The sequence below is a fragment of the Amblyraja radiata genome, chromosome 5 (genome assembly GCF_010909765.2).
Source record: "Amblyraja radiata isolate CabotCenter1 chromosome 5, sAmbRad1.1.pri, whole genome shotgun sequence".
Classification (NCBI taxonomy): Eukaryota; Metazoa; Chordata; class Chondrichthyes; order Rajiformes; family Rajidae; genus Amblyraja; species Amblyraja radiata.
The window spans coordinates 106804017-106829272 of NC_045960.1; positions in this window are offsets into that span (position 1 = coordinate 106804017).

The window sequence follows — 25256 nt, forward strand, 5'->3', positions numbered from 1 at the left end:
CATTCAACAATCAATTAAAAAAATCCTCAAAAAGTGACACAGGCTTACAACCCAGCGGTAAACAGCATCTCATATTTCGCTTGGGCAGCTCACAACCAAGTGGTTTGTGAGCTGAGTTCTCTAACTTCAAGTAGCCTCTGCATTTCCCCTCTCTATCTCTCTATCCCTCCCCACCCAAGTCATACCAGCTTCAAAGTCATTTTAGACACAAAATGCTGGAGTAACTCAGCAGGACAGGCAGCATCTCTGGAGAGAAGGAATGGGTGACGTTTCAGGTCGAGACCTTTCTTCTTCAAGAGTCTCATTGTCTGTAACTCATTCTCACCTAGAAGGGTTTCAGCTCGAAACGTTGCCTATCTCCTTCGCTCCATAGATGCTGCTGCACCCGCTGAGTTTCTCCAGCATTTTTGTGTACAAACAGTTAGCAATGGCCTGTTTCCTTTGTCATCGCTACTTTTTAGCATATCTTTCATTCATTTGTTCTATTTCTCGCTACATCACGGTCTGTATTTCTTGCTTTCCTTTCCCCTGACTCTCAGTCTGAAGAAGTAGGGTCTCGACCCGAAACGTCACCTATTCCTTCTCTCCAGAGATGCTGTCTGACCGTGCTGAGTTACTCCAGCTTTTGTGTCTATCTTCGGATGTGACTGGTTTGTTTATTTGAAAACAAAGGATCCATGGTTGAGTTAAAACTATTACATTGTCACAGCATTTGTAGCAAAATTTTATTAAATAAAATATGTTTGCCAATAAGTAGCTATTTAAATAACGCAACTGGCACATTTATTTACAGATAAAAATACATTATAATATCCCAACCATAAAAATACTGAAGTAAAAATAAAGTAGCTAATAAAATCTAAGGCAGCATTAAATAACATATCTAGCGCATGTATATGCATTATTTCATCCTGACAATGGTTGAACCATCGTACATCATTTTTAAATTTTACAAGATGTCTCAATTATAAATATGTAGCATAATTTGTGATTCTGTAGTTATCTGTGATTAATTTATTTAATTGTACTGTTGGTCTTTTAAAATCATATTATTAATGTATTCATAATCGCAGTCCCTGAACATCCTGTCTGTAGTATTTGAAATTAAATGATTTTTGAAAATTGCATTAAAAAATGTGAATGAGTACTCCATTAAGTTTAAATGCATAACACTCCATTAAGTTTGCTGTATAACACAGCAGAGAGTAGCCGGAAGCCAGAGGATTGGGAAATTTTCATAGGACATAGATTACAGTTTTGGTCTCCTAATTTGAGGAAGGACATCCTTGTGATTGAGGCAGTGCAGCGTAGGTTCACAAGATTGATCCCTGGGATGGCGGGGCTGTCATATGAGGAAAGATTGAAAAGACTAGGCTTGTATTCACTGGAGTTTAGAAGGATGAGGGGTTTTCTTATAGAAACATATAAAATTACAAAAGGACTGGCCAAGCTAGATGCAGGAAAAATGTTCCCAATGTTGGGCGAGTCCAGAACCAGGGGCCACAGTCTTAGAATAAAGGGGAGGTCATTTAAGACTGAGGTGAGAAAAAGCTTTTTCACCCAGAGAGTTGTGAATTTGTGGAATTCCCGGCCAAGCCACTGGATGGATTTAAGAGAGAGTTAGATAGAGCTCTAGGGGCTAGTGGAGTCAAGGGATATGGGGAGAAGGCAGGCACGGGTTATTGATAGGGGACGATCAGCCATGATCACAATGAATGGCGGTGCTGGCTCGAAGGGCCGAATGGCCTCCTCCTGCACCTATTTTCTATGTTTCTATGACAACCAAAGGTAACAAAATGGGCAATAATGGGCTGAAAAGATGAAGTACGAAGGGAAGCTGGCCAGGAATATGAAGAAGGACAGTGTAGATTGGTTATTGTATGTGAACCATTAACATTAACTCCACCTTACTGTGCACTTTATATTAACACTCACTTCCTATATTACGTAGTTGCACTGGTGGTAGAGATGAACTAACAATGTATTGTACTGCACCACCAAGATTGATGATTAAAGTTGACTTTGAACACCAAACTGCGTCTGTACAGTTCTTTATATGTTTACATGTTGTTATAATGTTTACATGTTGTCAGAAGTGGGATGGATATACAAAAGCTTCAGAGACACTTATCTGTACATGGCGTACCAGTTCGACTGCAACTTGACAATGGGAGACAGTTCACCAGCCAGGCATTTAGAAACTTTGCCAGACTTTGGAACTTTCAGCATGTCACCAGCAGCCCCGAATACCCTCAATCCAACGGTCTCGCTGAGCGTGCCGTCAGGAGCGCGAAACGGTTGATGGAACGTTCGCATCTTGCCAATTCCGTCGTCTACCTGGATCTGTTAAACCTGAGAAACATTTCCAGGAATGGTGTTCTAGGCTCTCCTGCCCAGCGGCTGATGCGTCGCACGACACGGCCCCAGCTTCCCATCGCCCAGCAACAGCTGAAACCACAGGTGCTCAAACCAGCTGCGGCCCAAAGCGCGTCCAGGAGAAGCACGATGTCCAGAAGCGCTCCTATGACAAGTCTAGCAAACCACTCAAACCGTTACTGCAAGGTCAAGTGGTCCGCCTGCAGACTGCAGTTGGACGTACCCGACTGGATTTCGTTGAGGGGCCAGCCAAGGAACCTCGTTCCTACCTCGTCATATGTCGATGGTGTTCTGTACCGGCGCAGCAGTCAACATCTACTGCCCGTGAACGAACCGCGACCATCTCCTTCCGGTCCTTTTGCACCGCCGTTGGTTTTCCAGGCGCCTGCTGCTGTTGTCTTTCCTATACCCCCTGACCCCCGCATGTTTTCCCCACATTGTTCGGTTCCCTCATCCCCGAGGCCTCTAGTCATTCCCAGTGCCCAAGTTCTGCATGCTCGCCCCGCCGTTTATCTCCAAGCTCCCCGGCTGCGTTCTCCTTCTCGGGTTCTCCACCACCCAGCCCTACTAACATTTCTGGAACGGAGCGGGAAGGGTTTGTCCGTACGCGTTCAGGGCAGCTTAGCAGACCACCTGACAGGTACGGCGAGTATATTAAACGCATATGTTCTAACAACTGGTGAATAACCTTTCTCTCTACGGGGAAGGATGTAGATTGGTTATTGCATGTGAATCAATCAGAGTAATGCAATAACATTAACTCCACCTCACTGTACACTTTATATTAACACTCACTTCCCATGTTACGTAGTTACACTGGTGGTAGAGATGAACTAACAATGTATTGTACTGCACCACCAAGATTGATGATGAAAGTTGACTTTGAACACCAAACTGTGTCTGTACAGTTCTTTATATGTTTACATGTTATATGTTACTTTATATGTTACTCTTGCCATAGAGGGAGTACAGAGAAGGTTCACCAGACTGATTCCTGGGATGTCAGGACTTTCATATGAAGAAAGACTGGATAGACTCGGCTTGTACTCGCTAGAATTTAGAAGATTGAGGGGAGATCTTATAGAATCTTACAAAATTCTTAAGGGGTTGGACAGGCTAGATGCAGGAAGATTGTTCCCGATGTTGGGGAAGTCCAGATCAAGGGGCACAGTTTAAGGATAAGGGGGGAATCTTTTAGGACCGAGATGAGGAAAACTTTTTTCACACAGAGAGTGGTGAATCTCTGGAATTCTCTGCCGCAGAAGGTAGTTGAGGCCAGTTCATTGGCTATATTTAAGAGGGAGTTAGATGTGGCCCTTGTGGCTAAAGGGATCAGGGAGTATGGAGAGAAGGCAGGTACAGGATACTGAGTTGGATGATCAGCCATGATCATATTGAATGGCGGTGCAGGCTCGAAGGGCCGAATGGCCTACTCCTGCACCTATTTTCTATGTTTCTATGTTTCTCTGTTTCTATGTTACATGTTCTTAAGATGCTTACAGACAGTAAAAGCTTCTTTAGATATGTTAAGGGAAAAAGAGTAGCAAAGTCAAATGTGGGTCCCTTGAAGGCAGACACGGGTGAAATTATTATGGGTAACAAGGAAATGGCAGAAGAGTTTATCAGGTACTTCGGATCTGTCTTCACTAAGAAAGACACAAACAATCTCCCTGATGTACTAGACGACAGAGGATCTAAGGGGGTAGAGGAACTGAAATAAATTTTCATTAGGCGAGAAATAGTTTTGGGTAGGCTAATGGGACTGAAGGATGATAAATCCCCTGGGCCTGATGGTCTGCATCCCAGGGTCCTCAGGGAGGTGCATCTAGAAATAGTGGACACATTGGTGATCATTTTCCAATGTTCAATAGATTCAGGATCAGTTCCTGTGGATTGGAGGATAGCTAATGTTATCCCACTTTTCAAGAAAGGAGTGAGAGAGAAAACGGGGAATTACAGACCAGTTAGCCTGACCGGTGGTGGGAAAGATGCTGGAGTCAATTATTAAAGAGGTAATAATGGGGCATTTGGATAGCAGTGAAAGGATTAGTCCAAGTCAACATGGATTTATGAAAGGGAAATCATGCTTGACTAATCTTCTGGAATTATTTTGAGGATGTGACAAGTAAATGGATGAAGGGGTGCCAGTGGATGTAGTGTATCTAGACTTTCATAAAGCCTTTGATAAGGTCCCGCACGGAAGATTGATGACTAAAATTAGAGCAGATGGTATTAGGGGTAGGGTGTTGACATGGATAGAAAATTGGTTTGTAGACAGGAAGCAAAGAGTAGGAGTGAACGGGTCCTTTTCAGAATGGCAGGCAGTGGCGAGTGGAGTGCCGCAAGGCTCGGTGTTGGGGGAACAACTGTTTAGCATATATATTAATGATTTGGAAGAGGGATTTAGGAGCAACGCTAGCAAGTTTGCGGATGACACAAAGCTGGGTGGCAGTGTGAACTGTGAAGTGGATGTTAGGAGGTTGCAGGGTGACGTGGACAGGTTGAGTGAGTGGGCAGATGCGTGGCAGATGCAGTATAATATAGATAAATGTGAGGTTATCCACTTTGGTGGCCAAAACAAGGGGGCAGAATATTATCTCAATGGGATTAGGTTAGGTAAGGGGGAGGTGCAGCGAGACCTGGGTGTCCTTGTACACCAGTCACTGAAAGTTGGCGTGCAGGTACAGCAGGCAGTGAAGAAAGCTAATGGGATGTTGGCCTTCATAACAAGAGGATTTCAGTATAAGAGTAAAGAGGTTCTTCTACAGTTGTATAGGGCTCTGGTGAGACCACATCTAGAGTATTGTGTGCAGTTTTGGTCTCCTAATTTGAGGAAAGATATCCTTGTGATTGAGGCAGTGCAGCGTAGGTTCACGAGATTGATACCTGGGATGGCGGGACTGTCATACGAGGAAAGATTGAAAAGGCTAGGCTTGTATTCACTGGAGTTTAGAAGGATGAGGGGTTTTCTTATAGAAACATATAAAATTATAAAAGGACTGGACAAGCTAGATGCAGGAAAAATGTTCCCAATGTTGGGCGAGTCCAGAACCAGGGGCCACAGTCTTAGAATAAGGGGGAAGCCATTTAAGACTGAGGTGAGAAAAAACTTCTTCACCCAGAGAGTTGTGAATTTGTGTAATTCCTTGCCACAGAGGGCAGTGGAGGCCAAATCGCTGGATGGATTTAAGAGAGAGTTAGATAGAGCTCTAGTGGAGTCAAGAAATATGGGGAGAAGGCAGGCACGAGTTATTGATAGGGGACGATCAGCCATGATCACAATGAATGGCGGTGCTGGCTCGAAGGGCCGAACAGCCTCCTCCTGCACCTATTTTCTATGTTTCTATGTTTCCAAATGCATTGCTGTTTTAATGTACTGAATTATTAGCAAAACAACTAGAATGTAATAAGCCAGAATCTATGAGAAAATGAACATTAAATCCTGTTCCATCACATTAATAGCAAAAATGGGGTGTAACTTACTAGATTCAAATGTATTTAATTACCTGTGTAGATACAGCGGTAGGGCTACTGCTTTACAGAGCCAGTGACCTGGGTTCGATCCTGACCATGGGCGGTATCTGTACGTGGTTTGTATGTCCTTCCTGTGACCCGTTTGTGTTTTCTCCAAGTAATCCAGTTTCCTCCCACACTCCAAAGATGTACAGGTTTGTAGGTTAATTGGCTTGGTATAATTGTAAATTGTCCCTAGTGTGTGTGGGATAGTATGGGGATCACTGGTCGGTGCTGATTTGCTGGGCCGAAGGGCCCGTTCCCTTGTTGTATCTGTTAACTAAACGATAATTAGGCGGTTCGGATTCAACCTGTGTTATGTGCATATACTGTTATCTTAATAGACAATAGACAATAGGTGCAGGAGGAGGCCATTTGGCCCTTCGAGCCAGCACCGCCATTCAATGTGATCATGGCTGATCATCTCCAATCAGTACCCCGTTCCTGCCTTCTCCCCATATCCCCTGACTCCGCTATTTTTAAGAGCCCTTAAAATGTTGTATGATTAATTTTTTTAAAACAATGAAGCAAGTTAAATTAAATAGGCAACGATTCCTATTTCCTTCGCTTCATAGATGCTGCCTCACCTGCTGAGTCTGTCCTTCCATTTTGTTTTTTCATTTTCCGTATTTTAAGTGATCATCATTCGCCTCAAAACCGTTCACACTTATTGACTAAACTTCAAGATTCAAGATCAAGAGAGTTTATTGTCATGTGTCCCAGATTGGACAATTAAATTCTTGCTTTGCTTCAGCACTACAGAATATTGTAGGCATAAATAAATACAGAACAGATGCGTGTGTCCATATACCATTGAATATATTTATATACATATGTACACACATAAATAAGCATATAGAAACATAGAAAATACAGTAGATGCAGGAGTAGGCCATTCGGCCCTTCGAGCCTGCACCGCCATTCAATATGATCATGGCTGATCATCCAACTCAGTATCCTGTACCTGCCTTCTCTCCATACCCCCTGATCCCTTTAGCCACAAGGCCCACATCTAACTCCCTCTTAAATATAGCCAATGAACTGGCCTCAACTACATTCTGTGGCAGAGAATTCCAGAGATTCACCACTCTCTGTGTAAAAAATATTTTTCTCATCTCAGTCCTAAAAGATTTCCCCTTTATCCTTAAACTGTGACCCCTTGTTCTGGACTTCCCCAACATCGGGAACAATCTTCCTGCATCTAGCCTGTCCAACCCCCTATAAGATCCCCCCTCAATCTTCTAAATTCTAGCGAGTACAAGCCGAGTCTATCCAGTCTTTCTTCATATGAAAGTCCTGCCATCCCAGGAATCAGTCTGGTGAACCTTCTCTGTACTCCCTCTATGGCAAGAATTTCCTTCCTCAGATTAGGAGACCAAAACTGTACACAATATGCTCTACGGAATATAAAGTGCAATATGCTGTTAAAATTCAGATTTTTGTTTGAGTTGAGTTTAATAGTCTGATGGCTGTGGGGAAGAAGCTCTCAGATAACGGAATTATTAGCTGCTTTAGTGATGGTTTTATTTTGCAAGAGGATTAGATTAGAATGACTCACTTTGAAAATGGCGCCTAAACACGGCGCCCCTTGCACGCGGGCTCAGCAGACCATTTCTGTACACTTGCTAATCAAAGATGTGCTTAGGTATGGGGATACTGTGTTCAAAAGGGAACTGCAGATGCTGGAATATCGAAGGTACACAAAATTGCTGGGGAAACTCAGCGGGTGCAGCAGCATCTATGGAGCGAAGGAAATATGTGTGTGTCCATATACCATTTCCTTCGCTCCATAGATGCTGCTGCACCCGCTGAGTTTCCCCAGCAATTTTGTGTACCTGGGGATACTGTACTGGACTGTATGCAAGAAAAGAATACCACTGTGCGTTCACACATGTGACATGAAGCACCATTGACCCATTGAACCATAATTAGCTTATTTTACAACACAATTGATGTTTAATTGCCCGATCAATTAAAGCATAGTTGACATTTGTTGTACATATGTTGTAGACATAATTGCTTTGTAAGCAATAACACAAAAAGTTTAAATGCTAACACTATATTTGGTTGCATCTTATTTTTTTATTCGTGAGATGTCACTTGCCAACCATTCGTGAATGCTATTTCAACATGTCCAGCATCTTTTTTTTTTTCTTCTTTTTTTTTAAATTTTATTTTATTTATTAGAAGTAAGTACAATACATGTGGTACCTTTTTTCAGGTGCCAAATATATGTTAACATGATACATTCTCTGTACAACTTCATTTTTTTTTTAAAGAGAGAAATAAGAAAGAAGAAAGAGCAGGAGAGTGATTAATAACTAGGCGGTAGGAGATGAGTTTTTATATTGTTGACCATCTTTCACCCAGACCTGAAACAATTGTTTTTTTACGATACTGTTGCACCTCATGAATCCAAGAAGTCAATAAATGTCCAGCATCTTTTAATTTCTACAAATGAATTGTTGCCATCTCTCCACTCATTGTGCATTTTCCAAATAGTGGGTAAAGAATGTATTTAATTTATAGTTCTGCTCCTCCTCCTCCACCTTTGGGTTCCGAATAATATCACGCCTACAACAAAGGAATTCTCCTTTAAATAATGAACCTGAAGAAAGATGAGATATTGCAAATTACATTCCCCTCCTTCCCTTCCCCCTCAAGTAACATGTTTCTCAAAATCTATTGTCCGGGGTCCTAACGCCCTGGCCTTAAAGGACGTTTCTAATGTCCTTTTTGTGTTTGAAAATGGAAGCATAAATAAAGACCTCAATTAGTTAGTTCCCAGCAGAAATGAATCCTGCCAGTTCAATCTGCATTGACCACAGTGACTGGTCATCACAGGCTTCGAAGCAGGATAATTAAGCCTTTGTTCAGTGAGTGGGAAACTGGTACCAGCCTGTTCAAAATGAGCTTCATGACCTTCCACCTGGTTTGTCACCTATGCCCTTTAATTTGATGATTCCGCATATCCTCTGACTCTATTTTTAGAAACAGCGAGTCAGTAAGCAGCTCTACTTGATTTTCAGCAACAACTGACATCAACATACTATCGGTACCAACCCATAATAGGTGCAATGCGTGGAAGTATGTCGTTTCGTTCTACAAAAAAAAAAATCTCAGTTTTAATTAAGTGCTAAAATAAAAAATCACGTGGCAACGCAGTTTTATTTTGGTGCTAAGAATAAGAAATAAGAAAATAACCATTTAAAAACAGAAATGGTAAAACCGAACAAGCAAGCAATTTCTTACTTTGATAAATTCAGAGTATCTTAATAACAAAACAAAGCTGATTTTAATAACCCTCACATTGTCACAATGCAAAAACATGTTAGGGGAAATGTTTCTTCATACTTTTAGTTTGTCTCGGAAGTCCTATGCAATGTTAGAAATTGCCTCTGATCTTTTAAAACATTCAATGATTTTTTTTTAGACAATACAACAGACATTAAAAAATTGTTTAAGAAGGAACTGCAGATGCTGGAAAATCGAAGGTACACAAAAATGCTGGAGAAACGCAGCGGGTGCAGCAGCACCTATGGAGCGAAGGAAATAGGCAACGTTTCGGCCCGAAACGTTGCCTATTTCCTTCGCTCCATAGATGCTGCTGCACCCGCTGAGTTTCTCCAGCATTTTTGTGTACCTCAGACATAAAAAAAATGATGTTTGAAATATCTATAATTAGGCTTTATCTTGCACTAAATGATATACCCTGATCCTGTGGTGGACAAAAATGCTGGAGAAACTCAATGGGTGAGGCAGCATCTATTGAGCGAAGGAAATAGGCGACGTTTTGGGGCCGAAACCCTTCTTCAGACTGATGTGAAGGTGGGGGCAGGGCGGGAAGAAGAAAGGAAGAGGAGGAGCCAGAGGGCTAGAGGGCGAGCTGAGGAGAAGAGGAGAGGAGACAGCAAGGACTACCTGAAATTAGAGGTCAATGTTCATACCGCTGGGGTACAGACTGCTCAAGCGAAATATGAAGTGCTGCTCGTCCAATTTCCGGTGGTCCTCATTCTGGCCATCGAGGAGGCCCAGGACAGAAAGGCCAGATTCGGAATGGGAGGGGGAGCTGAAGTGCTGAGCCACCGGGAGATCAGGTTGATTATTGCGAACCGAGCGGAGGTGTTGGGCGAAGCGATCGCCAAGCCCACGCTTGGTCTCACCGATGTAGAGCAGCTGACATCTAGAGCAGCGGATGCAATAGATGAGGTTGGAGGAGGTGCAGGTGAACCTCTGTCGCACCTGGAATGACTGCTTGGGTCCTTGAATGGAGTCAAGGGGGGAGGTAAAGCGACAAGTGTAGCATTTCCTGCGGTTGCAAGGGAAAGTGCCCGGGGAGGGGGTGGTACGGGTGGGAAGGGAAGAATTGACAAGGGAGTTGCGGAGGGAGCGGTCTCTGCGGAAAGAAGACATGGGAGGAGATGGGAAAATGTGGCGAGTGGTAGGGTCACGTTGGAGGTGGTGAAAAAGACGGAGGATGATTTGTTGTATGTGACGGCTGGTAGGGTGGAAGGTGAGAACTAGGGGGACTCTGCCCTTGTTACGAGTGGGGGGATGGGGAGAGAGAGCAGTGTTACGGGGTATCGAAGAAACCCTGGCGAGAGCCTCATCAATGGTAGAAGAGAGGAATCCCCGTTCCCTGAAGAATGAGGACATTTCCGATGCCCTGGTGTGGAACGCCTCATCCTGGGAGCAGATGCGGCGTAGACGGAGGAATTGGTAGTAGGGGATTGAGTCCTTACACAAAGCAGGGTGGGAAGACATGTAGTCCAGATAGCCATGGGAGTCAGTTGGTTTATAGTGGATGTCGGTCAGAAGTCTATCACCTGCGATGGAGATAGTGAGGTCCAGAAATGGTGGGGAAATGTCGGAAATGGTCCAGGTGTATTTGAGTGCTGGATGGGAGTTATCTGTACACTAAGGATGGCTTGATTGTAATAATAATAATAATGGATGGGATTTATATAGCGCCTTTCTAATACTCAAGGCGCTTTACATCGCATTATTCATTCACTCCTCAGTCACACTCGGTGGTGGTAAGCTACTTCTGTAGCCACAACTGCCCTGGGGCAGACTGACGGAAGCGTGGCTGCCAATCTGCGCCTACGGCCCCTCCGACCACCACCAATCACTCTCACACATTCACACACAGGCAAAGGTGGGTGAAGTGTCTTGCCCAAGGACACAACGACAGTATGCACTCCAAGCGGGATTCGAACCGGCCACCTTCCGGTCGCCAGCCGAACACTTAGCCCATTGTGCCATCTGTCGTCCCAATTGTAGTCCTGTGCAGTTTTTTCATTGACTGGATAGCACACGACAAAACATCTTTTAATTGTACCTCGGTACCCGCAACAATAGTAAACAAATTTAATCTCTACTTTGGCTACCAAATGCTGTTAATAAATTGGTTGGTGGAATTTCTAACTCTAAATATACTGCTCCCAATTGGTACAATTAGAATAGAATTCTGCATTCCATTTCTATAATTTCATAGGTTATAGCAAAGTTCTCAAAGCTTTTCAATGCATCTCGGTACACGTGGCAATAAACTCAACTCAAAGCTCAACTCATCCCATCACCCCCCACCCTCAACTTCCCCAGCTCAATAAATAATAGCATTGTAGAAATCAATAACTGAGGATATTGATTTAAATCTGATTACTAGGGCAAGCTAAGACATAGTAATGTGTAGAAAAGAACTGAAGATGCTGGTTTGAATCGAAGGTAGACACAAAATGCTGGAGCAACTCAGCGGGTCAGGCAGCATAGAAACATAGAAACATAGAAAATTGGTGCAGGCGGAGGCCATTCGGCCCTTCGAGCCAGCACTGCCATTCATTGTGATCATGGCTGATCGTCCCCTATCAATAACCCATGCCTGCCTTCTCCCCATATCCCTTGATTCCACTAGCCCCTAGAGCTCTATCTAACTCTCTCTTAAATCCATCCAGTGATTTGGCCTCCACTGCCCTCTGTTACAGGGAATTCCATAAATTCACAACTCTCTGGGTGAAAATGTTTTTTCTCACCTCAGTCTTAAATGACCTCCCCTTTATTCTAAGACCGTGGTCCCTGTTTCTGGACTCACCCAACATTGGGAACATTTTCCCTGCATCTAGTTTGTCCAGTCCTTTTATAATTTTATATGTTTCTATAAGATCCCCCCTCATCTTTCTAAACTCCAGTGAATACAAGCATCTCTGGAGAGAAGGAATGGGTGACGTTTCGGGTCGACACACTTCTTCAGACTGATGTCAGGGGAGGGGGCGGGACAGAGATACAATATTGTCAGAGACAGTAAGACTAGTAGGTGAACTGGGAAGGGATGGAGAGGGAAAGCAAGGGCTATCTGAAGTTAGAGAAGTCAATGTTCATACCGCTGGGGTATAAACTACCCAAGCAAAATATGAGGTGCTGTCCCTCCAATTTGCGCTGGGCCCCACTCTGATAATGGAGGAGGCCCAGGACAGAAAGGTCAGATTGGGAATGGGAGGGGGAGTTGAAGTGCTGAGCCACCAGGAGATCAGGTAGGCATGCTGGCCTTTATAACAAGAGGAATCGAATATTGGAGCAAAGAGGTCCTTCTGCAGTTGTACAGAGCCCCAGTGAGACCACACCTGGAGTATTGTGTGTAGTTTTAGTCCACTAATTTGAGGAAGGACATTCTTGCTATTGAGTGAGTGCAGCGTAGGTTTACAAGGTTAATTCCCGGGATGACAGGACTGTCATATGCTGAGAGAATGGAGCAGCTGGGCTTGTACACTCTGGAGTTTAGAAGGATGAGAGGATATCTAATTGAAACATATAAGATTGTTAAGGGTTTGGACACGCTAGAGGCAGGAAACATGTTCCCGATGTTGGGGGAGTCCAGAACCAGGGGCCACAGTTTAAGAATAAGGAGTAAACCATTTAGAACAGGGACGAGGAAACACTTTTTCTCACAGAGAGTAATGAGTCTGTGGAATTCTCTACCTCAGAGGGCGGTGGAGGAGGTTTCTCTCGATGCTTTCAAGAGAGAGCTAGACAGGGCTATTAAAAATAGCGGAGTCAGGGGATATGGGGAGAAGGCAGGAACTGGGTACTGATTGGGGATGATCAGCCATGATCACATTGAATGGCTCGAAGGACCAAATTGCCTACTCCTGCACCGATTGTCTATTGTCTATTATCTATAAGACGAACTGAGCGGAGGTGTTCAGCAAAACGATCGCCGAGCCTGCGCTTGGTCTTGCCGATGAAGAGAAGTTGACACCTGGAACAGCAGATACAGTAGATGAGGTTGGAGGAGGTGCAAGTGAACCTCTGCCTCACCTGGAAAGACTGTTTGGGACCTTGGATGGAGTCGAGGGGGGAGGCAAAGGGACAGGTGTTGCATCTCCTGCGGTTGCAGGGGAAAGAACCTGGGGAGGGGGTGGTTTGGGTGGGAAGGGACGAGTTGACCAGGGAATTTCAGAGGGAATGATCTCTGCGTAAAGCAGAAAGGGGTGGAGATGGGAAAATGTGGCCAGTGGTGGGACTCCGTTGGAAAGTGTTGGAGGTTGGAGGTGGCGAAAGTGTTGGATTATATGTTGCGTGTGGGGTGGAAGGTGAGGACAAGGGGGGACTCTGTCCTTGTTACGAATGGGGGGAGTAGGAGCAAGGGCAGAGCTGCAGGATTTCGAGGAGACCCTTGTTAGTACCTCATCTACAATGGAAGAGGGGAACCCCTGTTTCCTAAAGAATGAGGTCATCCCCGATTAAGACATAGTAATAGTGGTCTTGGGTTCCGTACATTTTCTCTCATCTCTTTATCATATTATTGGAGATTATGCAGTGCTCAAAACTCCACAGAACGTCCAAATATAGATTAATGAGGAAGATTCTGGCATCCGCAGTACAGCTGCCTGATTCAGCACTCTGGTCAGCGACATCTTCCCAAATCATTATGCCACAAGGACAACATCTTCATAATATTGTGTGGGAAGCAACTGCAGATGCTGGTTTACAGCGAAGATAGACACAAAATGCTGGAGTAACTCAGCGGGTCAGGCAGCGTCTCTGGAGAGAAGGAATAGGTGATGTTTCAGGTCGGTTCCCTTCTTCAGACTGAAAGATAGAGAAGGCCAGAACAAAACATGGCTGACAACAGATGTCCTCAGGAAGGGTGGAGTTCACTATGGGCCATTGTTGGCTGGGGGAGATGCGCGAACAACATGGACACAAGGATGCGAAGGGTGGAATTAGAGGGACGGCTAGGGCGGGGGAGAGTGGGAGAGTGGGACAGAGGGTGGGGGTGGGGTGAAAGGAAGGCAGGAGTTGTGGTTGGAGCAGTCAATGTTTATACCACTGGGTTGTAAGCTGTCCAAATGCAATATGAGGAGCTGTTCCTCCAATTTGCGTTTGGCCTCACTCTGACAACGGAGGAGGCCCAGGACAGAACGATCTGTGCGGGAATGGGAGGGGGTGTTAAATTGTTTAGCAGTTGGGGGGATCACGTAGGCGAAGGCGTAAATGTTCAGCGAAATGATCGCCAAGTCTATGCTTGGTCTCACCGATATATAGGAGCCCTCATCGGAAACACCAGATAGAATAGATGAGGTTAGAGAATCATAATATTCAGTGGGGCGGCGCAGTTCGGCCAGCCCGGGGAGGTGACGAGGTGAGTAGGGCGCGGTGCGGCGGCCATGTTCGGTGGGCACCGGTCCGGCAGCCATGCTCGGTAGGTCATCAGGAAGATTGTTTGTGTCCTCCTTAGTGAAGATGGATTCAAAGAGGGATATGGGCCAAACGGGCAGGTGGGACGACTGTAGATGGGGCATGTTAGACGGCGTGGGCAAGTTGAGCCGAAGGGCCTGTTTCCACTCTATGACTCTATTATGAAGGTTATTAGATTTGCTTATAATCAAATTAAAATTAATATATGGAAAAAAGTTATTTTTAATAGAAAACTCACTTCAGCGTCTTTTCTCAGTTCAAACATAAGATAGGATTTTAGTGAGATGTTTTCAAATGAAATCAATTGATAATGTTAGCAAATTTTGGGGTGAGAGAAATGCAGTGAAACTTGAAATGGATCAAATAAATGTTGCTTTTGCTTTGCAGGTCACTAGCGTAAAAGAGTGTCTTGCAATGTTTTTATACAATGTGTTGCTATTTTAATTGAAAATGTTGTGGGGCATGTTATGGTTTCCTTTTCAAGCGTTTTGACCCCGAAATGTCACGTATTCCTTTCCTCCAGAGTTGCTGCATGACCCGCTGAGTTACATAGAAACATAGAAACATAGAAAATAGGTGCAGGAGGAGGCCATTCGGCCCTTCGAGTTACTCCATAGTTACTCCATAGTTACTCCAGCTTTTTTTAATCTCTCTTCAGTGCAGTTTAGTTTAGAGATACAGAGCAGAAACCGGCCCTATGGCCCACTGGGTCCGCGCCGACAAGCAATCCCCGCACGCTAACACTATCCTACACACACTAGGGACAATTTTTTTACATTTACCGAGTCAATTAACCTACGTCTTTGTCTTTGGAGTGTGGGAGGAAACCGAAGATCTCGGAGAAAACCCACGCAGGTCACGGGGAGAAGTCAAGTCAAGATTCAAGAGAGTTTATTGTCATGTGTCCCTGATAGGACAATGAAATTCTTGCTTTGCTTCAGCACAACAGAACATAGTAGGCATTGACTACAAAACAGATCAGTGTGTCCATATACCATTATATACGTAAATACACACATGAATAAATAAACTGATAAAGTGCAAATAACAGATAATGGGCTATTAATGTTCAGAGTTTTGTCCGAGCCAGGTTTAATAGCCTGATGGCTGTGGGGAAGTAGCTATTCCTGAACCTGGTTGTTGCAGTCTTCAGGCTCCTGTACCTTCTACCTGAAGGTAGCAGGGAGATGAGTGTGTGGCCAGGATGGTGTGGGTCTTTGATGATGCTGCCAGCCTTTTTGAGGCAGCGACTGCGATAGATCCCCTCGATGGAAGGGAGGTCAGAGCCGATGATGGACTGGACAGTGTTTACTACTTTTTGTAGGTTTTTCCGCTCCAGGGCGCTCAAGTTGCCAAACCAAGCCACGATGCAACCGGTCAGCATGCTCTCTACTGTGCATCTGTAGAAGTTAGAGAGAGTCCTCCTTGACAAACCGACTCTCCGTAATCTTCTCAGGAAGTAGAGGCGCTGATGTGCTTTCTTGATAATTGCATCAGTGTTCTCGGCGTAGAACGTACAAACTCCGTACTGACAGCACCTGTAGTCAGGATCGAGCCGGGGTCTCCGGCGCAGCATTCGCTGTAAGGCAGTGACTCTACCGCGGCGCCACCGTGACCGCTGTAAACCAGGTTCTACAGTCCCTTCCTACACGTTTTGTCTGTTCCACTGCAAAGTCCACTAAAGAGGTTCTCCTCGTCTCTCCGATGAGAATCCTGCAACATACCTCTCTCACTGCTGAATCCGACTGCTGAGTCTGAAGAGGGTTTTGACCAGAAACGTCACCTGTTCCCTTACTCCAGAGATCCCACTAAGTTACACCAGCCTTTTGTGTCCATCTTTGGTCTAAACCAGCACCTGCACTTCCTACCTACACACAGTTTCCTTTGCTGTTGCCCAATTGTTCAATTTAGAGAAACATAGAATGAGAGACGGTAAGATTTTTAGATTTACAGCGTGGAAACAGGTCCTTCGGCCCACCGAGTCCACACCAATCAGCGATCCCCATACACTGATTGAAACATAGAAACATAGAAAATAGGTGCAGGAGGAGGCCATTCGGCCCTTCGAGGCAGCACCGACATTCATTGTGATCATGGCTGATCATCCCCAATCAATAACCCGTGCCTGCCTTCTCCCCATATCCCTTGACTCCACTAGCCCCTAGAACTCTATCTAACTCTCTCTTAAATCCATCCAGTGACTTGGCCTCCACTGCCCTCTGTGGCAGGGAATTCCACAAATTCACAACTCTCTGGGAGAAAAGGTTTTTTCTCACCTCAGTCTTAAATGGCCTCCCCTTTATTCTAAGACTGTGGCCCCTGGTTCTGGACTCGCCCAACATTGGGAACATTTTTCCTGCATCTAGCTTGTCCAGTCCTTTTATAATTTGATATGTTTCTATAACAGATTCCCCCTCATCCTTCTAAACTCCAGTGAATACAAGCCTAGTCTTTTCAATCTAACAATGTCCTGCGCACTAGGGACGATTTACAGAAGCCAATTAACCTACAAACCTGTACGTATTTGGAGGGTGGGAAGAAACCGGAGCTCCCGGAGAAAACACACACCCGCAGTCAGGATCGAAGCTGGGTCCCTGGCGCTGTAAGGAAGCAACTCTACCGCTGTGCCACCGTGCAGTGGTAAAGAAGGGTTGAACTTTGTGTTAATCTCTATTGGAATCAAACGGACTTTCTGCATCTTAGGTTCTTGTGAACAGGCGGTCCGATCACCAGGTAACGGATTTGAAGAAAAAACAACTGATTTATCGATCAAACTCAATTCTTAGCAAACGTGATTAATAATTGATCAAGAGCGGGACACACAAGTAAGATAAACTGTTTTGTTGCACACTGGGGCAGGAGTCAGGTTTCCATCCATTATTCCCTCAGAACTAATTCCTAGTCTCCGCAATGTTGCCGGGGTATCAGGTGGTTGGTGACAAAGATGAAACAAGAAGCTAATGTGCAGGAAGGAACTGCAGATGCTGGTGAGGTTATCCACTTTGGTGGCAAAAACAGGAAAGTAGACTATTACCTGAATGGGGGTCGATTAGGAAAAGGGGAGATGCAACGAGACCTGGGTGTCATGGTACACCAGTCATTGAAAGTAGGCATGCAGGTGCAGCAGGCAGTGAAGAAAGCGAATGGTATGTTAGCATTCATAGCAAAAGGATTTGAGTATAGGAGCAGGGAGGTTCTACTGCAGTTGTACAGGGTCTTGGTGAGACCACACCTGGAGTATTGCGTACAGTTTTGCTCTCCTAATCTGAGGAAAGACATTCTTGCCATAGAGGGAGTACAGAGAAGGTTCACCAGACTGATTCCTGGGATGTCAGGACTTTCATATGAAGAAAGACTGGATAGACTCGGCTTGTACTCGCTAGAAGATTGAGGGGGGATCTTATAGAAACTTACAAAATTCTTAAGGGGTTGGACAGGCTAGATGCAGGAAGATTATTCCCGATGTTGGGGAAGTCCGGAACAAGGGGTCACAGTTTAAAGATAAGAGGGAAGTATTTTAGGACCGAGATGAGAAAATCATTTTTTACACAGAGAGTGGTGAATCTGTGGAATTCTCTGCCACAGAAGATAGTTGAGGCCAGTTCATTGGCTATATTTAAGAGGGAGTTAGATGTGGCCCTTGTGGCTAAAGGGATCAGGGGGTATGGAGAGAAGGCAGGTATGGGATACTGAGTTGGATGATCAGCCATGATCATATTGAAAGGCGGTGCAGTCTCGAAGGGCCGAATGGCCTACTCCTGCACGGTCCTATTTTCTATGTTTCTATGTTTCTTTGTTTAAACCGACGAAAGGCATAAAAAGCTGGAGTAACTCAGTGGGTCTGACAGCATCTCTGGAGAGAAGGAATGGGTGACCTTTCGAGTCGGGACCCTTCTGCGGTTGACCCGAAACGTCACCCATTCCTTCTCTCCGGAGATGCTGCCTGTCCCGCTGAGTTACTCCAGCATTGTATGTCCATCTTTAAGAGGTGAATGAGTGGTGAAATCTCCAAGGACTTCTCTATTCACGACCTCTAGGATTGGTGTGGCTGATGCTTTCACATAAAAGGCCCAGCGGAGCCTTTTGAAATAAAGAATGCGCTAAAATTAGACAGACCTGACTAATTATTTACTTCATATTTATGGTCATTACATTTCCATTCAGTCACGAGAAAGTGATAGATACTGTTTTGCATGCACACACATTTACATATATACCAGGCAAGGAAATCGCTATCAAAATATGGAGAGAACCGGGGGACAGGGGGGACACAATATCTTGGCGGCCGCGCGTGCATGCGCACACTCACACGCGAGGCTTCGGAGGCTCAATCCAGCGCTAAATGCAGCTCAACTCTGCCTGTCTCGCCGGGTTAACCTACAGCCCTGCTTGGACTGACGAGACACCAGCGCTGCTTCTCCGTGCTGGCTGTACACCTGGGCCATATTTCCCACATGTCCAGGCAGGGCTGTAGGTTAACCTGGCGGGACAGGCAGAGTTGAGCTGGGTTTAGCGCGCTATTTCTCTGCGCTGGCTGTGGGCCTGGAGGCACAGCTCCAGATTGACTCCCGACTTCTCTGGCCACCTGTGGGGGGGTGGGGGGCACTTGGGTGGGGACGGGACAGCGCCGGAGAGCCGGGATCGATCCTGGCTGTGGATGAGGCGCAGGTCTGTGCCGAGAGTGTTTTGGCACGTCTCCCTCCTCCAATCACCGCGCTCTATCCTCAGCCCCCCCCCCCCCCCCCTATTCCTCCCTCCTCCAATGATCGCGCTGAATCACCATGTCCTGCCCACATTGCCTGCTGACCGACATCTCTCTCGTCCAATCGGCGCCCTCGATCAGCAGTCCCACCCCCACTGTCTCGCGGAAAGCGTAGATTTCACCGGGTTTTAAAATCCGGATTACAAAAACTTGGGGGGGGGGGGGGGTCGTCCCCAACCTCTCAAAACAGAGGGGGGACGTGTGTCCCCTGGCCCCCCTGGGATTTCCGCCCCTGATATATACTGTACATATAAAACACATGTATGCATTTGTAAGAAACATGTATACACACATGTGTGAGTGCGTGTAAAATATATATGTTGAGTGCCTCGACCCAAAACATCCCCCGTTCCTTCCCTCCAGAGATGCTGCCTGTTCCGCTGAGTTGATCCAGCATTTTGTGCCTCGATACATGGATAGGACAGGTTTGGAGGGATATGGACCAGATGCGGGCATAGTGTAGCTGTGACATGTTGGTCGGTGTGGCCAAGTTGGGCTGAAGGGCCTGTTTCCAAGCTGTATCACTCTATGACCATGGACGGACCTCCTCCCTCGACTCTGTCCAAGGATCCCGGACTGCCTTTTCAGGGTCAGGCAGAGGTTCTCTTGCACCTCCTCCAACCTCATCTACTGTATCCATTGTTCCAGGTTTGGACTCCTGTACATCAGCGAGACCAAGCACAGGCTCGTCAATCATTTCGCTGAACACCTCCGCTCAGTCCGCCTAAACCTACCTGATCTCCCGGTTTGCGAAACACTTTGACTCCCCCCTCCCATTCCCACACTGACCTTCCTGTCCTGGGCCTCCTGGGGATCGTATTGAAACATGTAAGATTATTAAGGGTTTGGACACGCTAAAGGCAGGAAACATGTTCCTGATGTTGGGGGAGTCCAGGACCAGGGGCCACAGTTTAAGAATAAGGGGTAAGCCATTTAGAACGGAGACGAGGAAACACTTTTTCTCAGTGGTGGTGAGTCTGTGGAATTCTCCGCCTCAGAGGGCGGTGGAGGCTGGTTCTCTGGATGCTTTCAAGAGAGAGCTAGATAGGGCTCTTAAAGATAGTGGAGTCAGGGGATATGGGGAGAAGGCAGGAACGGGGTACTGATTGGGGATGATCAGCCATGATCACATTGAATGGCGGTGCTGGCTCGAAGGGCCGAATGGCCTACTTCTGCACCTACTGTCTATTGTCTATTGTCCTCCATTGTCAGAGTGAGGCCCAGCGCAAATTGGAGGAACAGCACCTAATAGTGTGATTCAGTGTGATGCTTGCAGTATGTGGGAGGTCAAGGACACTGCTGGTGCCTCTGGCTGCTACAAATGCGAGAAGTGCATCCAGGTAGAGCTCCTGAAGGACCATGTTGGGGAACTGGAGAAGCAAGTGGATGACCTCCGGTTCGTCCGAGAAACGGAGTCGTTCCTCGACAAGTCCTACAGTACGATTGTTACACCTAAGGTACTGGAAGAGAGAAGGTGGGAGACAGTGAGAAAGGGAGGGAAGCATGGAATGCCAACGTCCCCGGGTGTTGTACCTCTTGTGAACAGGTTCACCCACTTAGAAGCTGTCGGGACTGAAGAGGTGTTTACACTGGGCGGCGGACTGGCTTGTGATGCGAATAGGGCTGTTGAGCCAAAACCAAAAAGGCCTAAGGCAGGCAACGCCATTGTAGTGGGAGACTCCATTGTGAGAGGTACGGACAGGGGTTTCTGCGGCAACAGACGGGATGCAAGGATGGTGTGCTGCCTTCCTGGTGCCAGGATCCAGGATGTCACGGACAGAGTGCAGAAAATCCTCAAGGGCGAAGGTGAACATCCGGAAGTGGTAGTGCATGTCGGCACAAACGATGTCGGAAAGAAGGGGATGAATATTCTGCAGCGTGACTTTAGAGAGCTCGGAAAAATGCTGAAAAGCAGGACCTCCAGGGTTGTTATCTCCGGTTTGCTTCCAGTTCCTCGTGCTGGCGAGAGCAGGAACAGGTAGATATGGGACCTGAATGTGTGGCTGAGGAACTGGTGCACGGGGCAGGGATTTAGATTCTTAGATCACTGGGATCTGTTTTGGAGTAAGGGGGAACTGTACAAAAGGGACGGATTGCATCTTAACAGGTGTGGGACCAGCATTCTGGCAGGCAGGTTTGCCACTGCTACACGGGTGGTTTTAAACTGAATAAGGGGGGGGGGGGGGGGGGGGGGGGGTGGGGTGTCAAATGGGATAGTCGAGGATGGAGTTAAAGGGAAAGAGAGTAAAGGGATGGTTAATGACCCCAGAATTAATGGGAAAGGAAGCTCACAAAGGGATAGGGGAGTATGGCCAAGTGTAATAGGGATCAACGTGAAAGGTTAGATGCGTAAGGAATTAAAAGTATTGTATATGAATGCACAAAGTATAAGAAGTAAAGTAGATGAGCTTGAGACTCAGTTAGAGGTTGGTAGACATGACATTGTGGGGATTACTGAGACGTGGCTGCAGGAGGATCGGGTCTGGGAACTTAATATTCAGGGTTATACATCCTATAGAAAGGACAGGCAGGTGGGCAGAGGAGGGGGGGTAGCTCTGCCGGTGAGAGATGGAATTCAGTCCCTTGCGAGGGAAGACATAGGGACTGACGAGGTAGAGTCACTGTGGATTGAGTTGAGGAATTGTAAAGGCAAGAAGTCACTAATTGGTGTTATCTACAGACCCCCAAATAGTAGCCCGGATGTAGGGTGTAAGTTGCAGCAGGAGTTAAAACTGGCATGTAACAAAGGTAATGCCACTGTGGTGATGGGGGATTTCAATATGCAGGTAGACTGGGAAAATCAGGTTGGTTCAGGACCCCAAGATAGAGAGTTTGTAGAATGCCTCCGAGATGGATTCTTAGAGCAGCTTGTAATGGAGTGGACCAGAGAAAAGGCAATTCTGGATTTAGTGTTGTCCAATGAACCAGATATGATAAGAGAACTCGAGGTAAAGGAACCGCTTGGAGGTAGTGATCATAATATGATTAGTTTTAATCTGCAATTTGAGAAGGAGAAGGTTAAATCGGAAGTGTCAGTGATGCAGTTGAACAAAGGGGACTATGAAGGCATGAGAGAGGAGCTGGCCAAGGTAGACTGGAAAGGGATCCTAGCAGGAATGAAGGTGGAACAGCAAAGGCAGGAATTTCTGGGCATAATCCAGAAGACGCAGGATCATTTCACTCCAAAAGGAAGAAAGATTCTAAGGGGAGTAGGAGGCAACCGTGGCTGACAAGAGAAGTTAGGGATAGAATAAAACTAAAAGAAAAGATGTATTTAACACAGCAAAGAGTAGCCGGAAGCTAGAGGATTGGGAAACTTTCATAGGACACCAGAAGGAAACAAAACGGGTAATACGGGCTGAAAAGATGAAGTACGAGGGGAAGCCGGCCAGGAATATATAGAAGGACAGTAAAAGCTTCTTTAGATATGTTAAGGGAAAAAGAGTAGCAAATTCAAATGTGGGTCCCTTGAAGGCAGACATGGGTGAAATTATTATGGGCAACAAGGAAATGGCAGAAGAGTTGAATAGGTACTTTGGATCTGTCTTCACTAAGGAAGACACAAACAATCTCCCTGATGTACTGGTGGACAGAGGATCTAAGGGGGTAGTGGAACTGAAATAAATTTTCATTAGGCGAGAAATAGTATTGGGTAGGCTAATGGGACTGAAGGATGATAAATCCCCTGGGCCTGACGGTCTGCATCCCAGGGTCCTCAGGGAGGTGGTTCTAGAAATAGTGGACGCATTGATGATCATTTTCCAATGTTCTATAGATTCAGGATCAGTTCCTGTGGACTGGAGGATAGCTAATGTTATCCCATTTTTCAAGAAAGGAGCGAGAGAGAAAACGGGGAATTACAGATCAGTTAGCCCGACTTCAGTGGTGGGAAAGATGCTGGAGTCAATTATTAAAGAGGTAATAATGGGGCATTTGGATAGCAGTAAAACGATTAGTCCAAGTCAGCATGGATTTATGAAAGGGAAATCATGCTTGACTAATCCTCTGGAATTATTTGAGGATGTGTCAAGTAAAATGGATGAAGGGGAGCCAGTGGATGTAGTGTATCTAGACTTTCAGAAAGCCTTTGATAAGGTCCCGCACGGGAGTGGTGACTAAAATTAGAGCACATGGTATTGGGGGTAGGGTGTTGATGTGGATAGAAAATTGGTTGGCAGACAGGAAGCAAAGTGTAGGAGTGAACGGGTCCTTTTCAGAATGGCAGGTAGTGGCGAGTGGAGTGCCGTAAGGCTCGGTGTTGGGACCACAACTGTTTACCATATATATTAATGATTTGGAAGAGGGAATTAGGAGCAACACCAGCAGGTTTGCAGATGACACAAAGCTGGGTGGCAGTGTGAACTGTGAAGAGGATGTTAGGAGGTTGCAGGGTGACGTGGACAGGTTAAGTGAGTGGGCAGATGCGTGGCAGATGCAGTATAATATAGATAAATGTGAGGCAAAAACAAGGGGGCAGATTAATATCTCAATGGGGTTAGGTTAGGTAAGGGGGAGGTGCAGCGAGACAAGGGCGTCCTTGTACACCGGTCACTGAAAGTTGGCTTACAGGTACAGCAGGCAGTGAAGAAAGCTAATGGAATGTTGGCCTTCATAACAAGAGGATTTCAGTATAGGATTAAAGATTACTTCGGAGTCACGTGAGTGTACTACGTGAAGAACCCGTCCAGCACGCATGCGCGACATGAGCGTTCAAGCAGTGCAACAGCGACGAACGGGAGTACGGGCGCTCCCGCTACAATCTTGAAAGAACGGACCGTTAGGTAAGTACTTACCCACAGGTTCGAATTCACAACTTTGCTCCTCTTTGTGCACCAGGGGAAACTGGAGCAAAGCAACAGAGGGAAACGGCCCCCGTTCGAATCCAGGGAAGGAGCGTTTCCGTCAGTAGAGGGGGCGAGAGGCGGCACCTGGACCGTACACGCTGCGGTCCACAGTCACGGGTACCGAGCCGATGCCCAACAGCAGCGGACTGGAGGAAAATCAAGATACAAACCGGCCGGTAATCCCTGCATACTCCCGACAAGGAGATTCGCCGCCCAAGAACCGCAGAGGCAGCCGCTTGAGCAAAGTTGGCGACCAAACCTCGGGCTGGAGACAGACACGGAAGATGGAGCCGGCACTTCAAACTACCGCCCGAGAGCGAGTAAGTGTCTGTTTCCAAGCCTTAGAGAAAGGTCATGGAGTAAAAAACTCCAGCGAGACTTGCCTCGGGAGCTGGGGCAAGCTCGCCAAGGGAGCACAAACACTCCCGCTCCAGTGCACTAACAGCACTGGCCATCGCATCTCCCTCATCAGAGGGGATCGTTGGCGACCAGGGCTGGGCTGGTCAAGAAGAGGGGTCACTGGCTGAACAACATCGGGAGTTTGCTTGAGGTACAGGACCAGGAAGAGCTGCTGGGTGTGAGATACCACTACGTGGCTACACCACGAGCGAGGTGGCCGTTACAGCCTAATCTGGCGGCCAGCTGTTTTTTTTAAATAAATAAATAAATAAAAACCTCTCCAAGACAGATAGTCATGAGGCGTTGGATTTTATCACACCTCCCCAAAATTGCATTTGCTCAAAGTGCCTACCATTGTTGGGGGTACATTGAGCTTTAAAAAACCCAAAAATCTTAATTTGGAATATTGATACCCCTGACGTCGGCTATCATTTCGCATGCTCATTCCAGAGGGGCAGGGTAGTATGGCAAAACACCTGACCCTACTGTTCAACACAGTATGCGATCCGCAACCTCTGGAAGGAAGTCATAAAACCTGCCCACAAACTAAAAAATTCACAGGACTGTGAGAACGCCGACCTTAGAACCACAGATCCTGCTATCTGGCAAAGTGACCAAATCAAGCCTAAAAACTGGACGAAGTATCCAAGATATTCGGCCTCATG